Genomic DNA, 7854 nt, shown 5'->3' with positions numbered 1-7854 from the left:
AGAACACTGAGATCGAAAGGTCGAATGTGAATCATATAGTAGATATGATCAACATAGAGATGTTCACCATTGAAAACTACTCCATCTCACGTGATGATCGGACATGGTTTAGTTGATATGGATCACATGATCATTTAGATGACTAGAGGGATGTCTATCTAAGTGGGAGTTCTTAAGTAATATAATTAATTGAACTTAAATTTATCATGAACTTAGTCCTGATAGTTTTTGCATATCTATGTTGTTGTAGATCAATGGCCCGTGCTACCATTCCCTTGAATTTTAATGTGTTCCTAGAGAAAGCTAAGTTGAAATATGATGGTAGCAACTACAGGGACTGGGTCCGTAACTTGAGGATTATCCTCATTGCTGCATAGAAGAATTACGTCCTGGAAGCACCGCTAAGTGCAAGACCCGCTGTAGGAGCAACTCCAGACGTTATGAACGTCTGGCAGACTAAAGCTGATGACTACTCGATAGTTCAGTGTGCCATGCTTTATGGCTTAGAATCGGGACTTCAAAGACGTTTTGAACGTCATGGAGCATATGAGATGTTCCAAGAGTTGAAGTTAATATTTCAAACAAATGCCCGAGTTGAGAGATATGAAGTCTACAACAAGTTTTATTGCCGCAAGATGGAGGAGAACAGTTCTATCAGTGAACACATACTCAGAATGTCTGGGTACCATAACCACTTGACTCATCTGGGAGTTAATCTTCCTGATGATAGTGTCGTTGATAGAGTTCTTCAATCACGTCCACCAAGCTATAAAGGCTTCGTGATGAACTATAACATGCAAGGGATGGAAAAGACAATTCCCGAGCTCTTCGCAATGCTAAAGGCCGTGGAGGTAGAAATCAAGGAGGAGCATCAAGTGTTGATGGTTAAAAAGACCACTAGTTTCAAGAAAAAAAGGCCAAAGGGAAGAAGGGGAACTTCAAGAAGAATAGCAAGCAAGTTGCTGCTCCCGGGAAGAAGCCCAAGTCTGGACCTAAGCCTGAAACTGAGTGCTTCTACTGCAAAGGGACTGGTCACTCGAAGCGGAACTGCCCCAAGTATTTGGAGGATAAGAAGGATGGCAAAGTGAAAGGTATATTTGATATACATGTTATTCATATGTATCTTACTAATGCTCGTAGTAGTGCCTGAGTATTGGATACTAGTTCTGTTGCTCATATTTGCAACTCGAAACAGGGGCTGTGGATTAAACGAAGATTGACTAAGGATGAGGTGACGATGCGCGTCGGAAATGGTTCCAAAGTCGATGTGATCGCTGTCGGCACGCTACCTCTATATCTACCTCCAGGATTAGTTTTAGACCCGAATAATTGTTATTTGGTGCCAGTGTTGAGCATGAACATTATATCTGGATCTTGTTTGATGCGAGACGGTTATTCATTTAGATCAAAGAATAATGGTTGTTCTATTTATATGAGTAATATCTTTTATGGTCATGCACCCTTGATGAGTGGTCTATTTTTATTGAATCTCGATCATAGTGATACACATCTATAATACTTAAATAGTTCATCCCCACTATCTTATTTCTCTTGAGAATGCAGGCTATCCACGTCACTAATCAACATGCAACCATTCATCTCACTCCACCTCATCAGTGTAGCCACATCATCAATTCCAAATGCCCTTCATATTCCTTTTTTTTCCTGAGAAAATACCCTTCATATTCCTATGATTGCCTGTCCGAGCCCGAGCCAGTTGTAGTAATCGTACGTGGGCTGTACATTACGTGGGTTGTGTTCTCATTGTTGGTAGGAGCCCATGAGGAAAGAATCAATAGATCATGTTCATATTTCGTAGTACGTTCCAATCTGCTGCCCTACCTAATCGCTCGCCAATGCTCCACCAGCCTACCGCCGCCAAAGCCGCCATGACCGACGCATCCGGCCAGTCCAACGACCATCCGCCGCCACTATGTTGTTCCTTGGATAGTCTCCATCGCAACCAATGCTCTCTCCGGCCGGTTTCCTTCATGGCCGACGGTCTCTCTCTCGGCTCGCCGTCACCATGGCCACGGGTTCACATTAACTCACTTATTTGGTTGACCTTCTCGCTACCACTTTATTGTTGCCGCTATCCCTTCCGCTTCCATGTTGTATGCTCTCCCGGCCACAAATGCCCATGAAACGGGGATAAACCACAACATTCACATTCACTAATTTCAGGGCATCTTTTCCCCTTCGATGCTCAACCCATCCATGTGTATATATGTTCAATCCCCCTCCGCCCCCCTGTCCATCCATCCACGTCTGTATCATGACTCCTGCCGCACCAGTTCACTGCCTCCCAACCACGGTTCCTGCAATTGCGCGTTGCATCCTCCTAATTGTAGGCACGCCAGCACTCTTGCTGTCCTTACAGCGATGGCGCTCGGTCGTATCCATTGCATCATTTTCATTGAAGGAGAGATCGACGCCCTCAATCATCATGTATTCATCTAGGTTGCAGCTACAGGACGAACCCCACGGATATTGCCCCCTTTCTCATCCCTCCACCATTGTGACGCCCGGATAATTAAGCTACAGTGATCCCACGCTAATGATGCCACGTCACCTCGGTTACTGTTGATAAACTTGCGTCAGTTCAAAACCCAGTTCAAATTTCAAATTTAAAATAAAGGCAAACAATAAAAGTTTTCTAATATAAAAACTAAATGTTCGAAGTGAAGCAATTATTGCATAGATAATTTTGGTGGAGAAACCAAACCTTGATAAAATGTTGAAGGGCTCTAAAATAATTAAAACAGTAGTGAAAACAATTTAACAAATGCCTATTGAATTTTATAAAAATATTAAAACTATTTTATTATGGGTCAAGATTTAATCTAACAGTAGATTGTTTATAAATACAAATTTAGGTACTAGTTATAATTTTTATAAATCTAAAAATAAAAGAAACTAGAAATAAAACAGTACAAGAAAATAAATAAAAAGGAAAAAAAACAAAAAAACAGAAAACTAATAAAAAGAAAGAGCCCCCCCTCCCGGGCCAAACAGCCCAGCTGGCCGACCAGGCCGCCCACCAGGCCGGCCCACGCGGCCCCTTCACCCCGTGGCCTATAGGCCACCCCACCCCACCCTGACCGAAACCCTAACGCCCCACTCGCCCCCCCACTCGCTCCCACTCCCCCTCTCCCGATCCGATCTGGATCGGGATCGATCCCCGCAGCTCGGCCCCGGCGCCGGCAAACTCCCGTCACCGCCCTGTACTCCTCGCCCCTCCTCTCCGTCGCCTAACTGCCTCCCCAGCGCCACGGTGCCGCCCCGTCGTCCTCGTCTCCTCGTCGCCAACGCTGTCGACGCACGCCGCCGCCTCGGCCTCGTCTCCTCCCCGTCGACGCCGTCCCCGTCCTCCTCCACCACGGTCCTCCCCGGTGAGGACCCCGGTCCTCCTGCACCCCGTCCCCTCTCGCCGGTGCTTGGCCCCGCCTCCTTGGCCGCACCCCGCGGGCGCTTGCGCCGCGCGCCCCCCTTTCCCCGTACGCCCCGCGCCCGAGCTCCGGACGGGCTCGCGTCTGCCGCGCCCGTCTCCGTGAGCCCCGCCTCTCGCCCACGGCCTCTACTCCGCCGCTCGCTGCACGCTGTTCCGCGCCGCTCGCCCGCCCTTGGCGCCGCGCCTTGCGCCGCCTGCACCGCGCCTCGTGCCCCCCCTGCTGCAGCCCTGCCGCGCGCTAATGCGCGCCCGCCCACACGGGGCCGTGCTCGCCGCCGCTCGCTCACCTGCCGGCCCGTGCTGGCCTCGCCCACGCCGGCCTGGCGACCTGCCAGGTCCGCCGCCCACGCCCGCATGCCCCTGGGCATGCGCCCGAACGGGGCGCGCCCGTTAACCGTCGCCCGCGCCCTGTATGGCCTCTGTGCCACAGACAAACGGGGCCCACCCCCTGTGAACGAAAACAAAATAATAATATTAATAATAATACTAATTAAATTAATTTAAAAAAGGAATTAATAAATAATAATGAAAATTGATTAAAATGATAATTAATTAATTAATTAAAGAATTAATTAAATTAATTAATCCTGATTAGATTAATCTAATTACTAGTTAACTTAATTAACCCCTGATTAGCCTAATCAGTCAATGACCAGTGGGACCCACACGTCAGCGACCCAGTCAACACCTCTGTTGACTGCTGATGTCATGCTGACGTCATGATGATGTCAGCAAACACTGTTTGGATAATGTTGAATTAAATTAATTAAATAAATTCTAAAAATGATTTAAACTTTAGAAAATCAATATAAAATAAACCGTAGCCCGGATGGAAAAACTTTGTACATGAAAGTTGCTCAGAACGACGAGACGAATTCGGATACGCAGCCCGTTCGCCCGCCACGCGTCCCTAGCATAGTGAACCTGCAACATTTCACCTCCGGTTCATCTGTCCGAAAACGCGAAACACCGGGGATACTTTTCCGGATGTTATCCCCCTTCACCGGTATCACCTTATACCGCGTTAGGGCACCTCTAACGTCGTTACTTGTCATGTCATGCATCACTATGCACATGCTTGCTTATATATTTATTGTTTCTTCCCCCTCTTCTCTCGATAGACACCGAGACCGACGCCGCTGCTACCCAGTACGACTACGGAGTTGACGATCCCTCTCTCTTGCTAGAGCAACCAGGCAAGCCCCCCCTTTGATCACCAGATATCGCCTACTCTTCTCTATACTGTTTGCATTAGAGTAGTGTAGCATGTTACTGCTTCCCGTTAATCCTATACTGATGCATAACCTGTCCTTGCTACTACCGTTGTTACCCTTACCTGCAATCCTAATGCTTAGTTTAGGATGCCAGTTTATCATCTGTGGCCCTACATTCTTGTCCGTCTGCCATGCTATATTATCGGGCCGTGATCACTCGGGAGGTGATCACGGGTATATACTATATACTTTATACAGGATACATGTGGTGGCTAAAGACGGGTCGGCTTGAGGAGCACCCGCGAGTGGATCTTTGAGGCGGAGCGACAGGGCAGGTTCCGACCACCTAGGAGAGAGGTGGGCCTGGCCCTGGTCGGCGTTCGCGGATACTTAACACGCTTAACGAGATCTGGGTATTTGATCTGAGTCTGGCCATTTGGTCTATACGCACTAACCATCTACGCGGGAGTAGTTATGGGTATCCCGGCGTCGTGGTATCAGCCGAAGCCTTCGTGACGTCAGCGACTGAGTGGCGCGCGCCGGATTGGACTGGAAAGCCACTAGGCTAGGTCTGCTTTCGGCCGCGTACGCAACGTGCAGGTGTGCTAAGGGCGATGGGCCCAGACCCCTGTGCGCTTAGGTTTAGACCGGCGTGCTGACCTCTCTGTTGTGCCTAGGTGGGGCTGCGACGTGTTGATCTTCCACGGCCGGGCATGACCCAGGAAAGTGTGTCCGGCCAAATGGGATCAAGCGTGTTGGGGAATGTGGTGCACCCCTGCAGGGAAGTTAATCTATTCGAATAGCCGTGATCTTCGGTAACAGGACGATTTGGAGTTGTACCTTGACCTTATGACAACTAGAACCGGATACTTAATAAAACACACCCTTCCAAGTGCCAGATACAACCGATGATCGATCTCTCACAGGGCGACGAGGGGAGGATCATCAGTTAGGATTATGCTATGCGATTCTACTTGGAGGTCTTCAGTCTACTCTCTTCTACATGTTGCAAGATGGAGGCTGCCAGAAGCGTAGTCTTCGAAAGGATTAGTTATCCCCCTCTTATTCTGGCATTCTGCAGTTCAGTCCACATATGATACCCTTTTTTCATTTGATACCCATGCATATGTAGTGTAGCTCCTTGCTTGCGAGTACTTTGGATGAGTACTCACGGTTGCTTTCTCCCTCTTTTCCCCCTATCCCTTCTACCTGGTTGTCGCAACCAGATGTTGGAGCCCAGGAGCCAGACGCCACCGTCGACGACGACCCCTACTACACCGGAGGTGCCTACTACTACGTGATGCCCGCTGACGACGACCAGGAGTAGTTAGGAGGATCCCAGGCAGGAGGCCTGCGCCTCTTTCGATCTGTATCCCAGTTTGTGCTAGCCTTCTTAAGGCAAACTTGTTTAACTTATGTCTGTACTCAGATATTGTTGCTTCCGCTGACTCATCTATGATCGAGCTCTTGTATTCGAGCCCTCGAGGCCCCTGGCTTGTAATATGATGCTTGTATGACTTATTTTATTTGTAGAGTTGTGTTGTGATATCTTCCCGTGAGTCCCTGATCTTGATCGTACACGTTTGCGTGTATGATTAGTGTACGATTAAATCGGGGGCGTCACAACCATGGCATCAGGGATGTTTATTCTCCACCCAATACCGACCTATGTGCAGGGCAGATGAATTCTGCATATGTTGTCTTTTGTGACATTATATTCCATGTGCATGCTACGCTGCAGATTGGCCAAAAAGATAAAACTCCCGGCCCTCCTTAAACTGTACTTCAACAGGCTGCCCCTGTTGATAAGTTCGCTCTGTTCTCTGTACGCGGTGACGTGATGGATGCGTGTGTGGAGTTGATCAATGGGTTCATGTTCCTGATCGATGCAATATCTGCAAACTGATGTGGCTCTACTACCTTCGCATATCTACCCAATGTTGCAAGGAGGCGAGAGTACAAGGCGGAGGCACATGGCAGCATGCCTTTCTCATGCCCCCTCTTTAACACATAAAACTCTGGCAACCACGAGTATCCCTTCGGTAAATTATTTGCTCGCCTAAGAATGAGGACATTATTAGATTGGAATTTCATCATACATGCTTATGATTTCTTCTTTGCCATGCGAGCGCGAAGCCCGCATGGATGGTGGAGCCTGCGAGAGTCAACGAGATAGCAAACCACACACAGTCTGCATCGAAAACTGCTTGGATGAGGCGTTCTCTTTCGGTGAAGATGCCGAAGCGATTCTCTTGGGGTTAATCCCCAGCTGATAAGGGGATTAGCCTTTTTATATGTAGCTGGACGAAAATATGCTTTTAAATCTTTTTAGGTTAAGAGAATTGTACCGTAAATACCAATTGATGTGTTTAGTTGTACAATTTTATTTTATCCAATCTTGCCGGAGGCCTGTTAGATGATTGAAGAGATGACTCAACCACCAAACAAATTTCTTAGGAAATATACTAAGAATTAGTAGTACCTTCCCAAGAATATTATTGAGTTATCTATTATTGTTTACTAGAGTTTCAATCTGCCTAATATGTTATTGCAATTCTCAGAACTTTAAACAGTCTTTGCTCTCTAAGCATGTCCCTGGGATGAACGGAGAATTTTAAAATACCTATATTAAAGTTTCTTCATTGCACATTTTCCCTTTTTTGCATATGTGCTTCTATACTACTAATCAGCAAAGTGCATTGGACTTTACACCAAGGTACCACCTATAATTCATGAAACATACATATACTCCTGAAATTGCAAAGTTGAGAATACTATGAAACAACCACAACCGTATGATTATCCAGTTGTAACTGCTGCCATCAATTTTACCGACATGGTCGATTGTAAAAGCACAACATTATCGAAATCAACTTTAGAAAAGAATGGATCTGGTCTAACTCTCTAACATGTTTTTACAATTATACTACCAGTGTTCATGCAAACATTCTGAATTATATGTAATCACTTATCCATGTTTTGTCTTTGACGTTGATTGCTAATGAATTCCCGCAGCAACGCATGGGGAATTATCTAGTATTCATAATATTAAAGCCAAAAGATGCAAAGTTAATAATGATAGTGCAACTTATTTGTGGCACTGCCGTTTAGGTCATATTGGTGTAAAGCGCATGAAGAAACTCCATGCTGATGGGCTTTTGGAATCACTTGATTATGAATCACTTGATC

Source organism: Triticum urartu, chromosome 1 (genome assembly GCF_003073215.2).
Source record: "Triticum urartu cultivar G1812 chromosome 1, Tu2.1, whole genome shotgun sequence".
NCBI lineage: Eukaryota > Viridiplantae > Streptophyta > Magnoliopsida > Poales > Poaceae > Triticum > Triticum urartu.
This window is presented reverse-complemented; position numbering follows the sequence as displayed.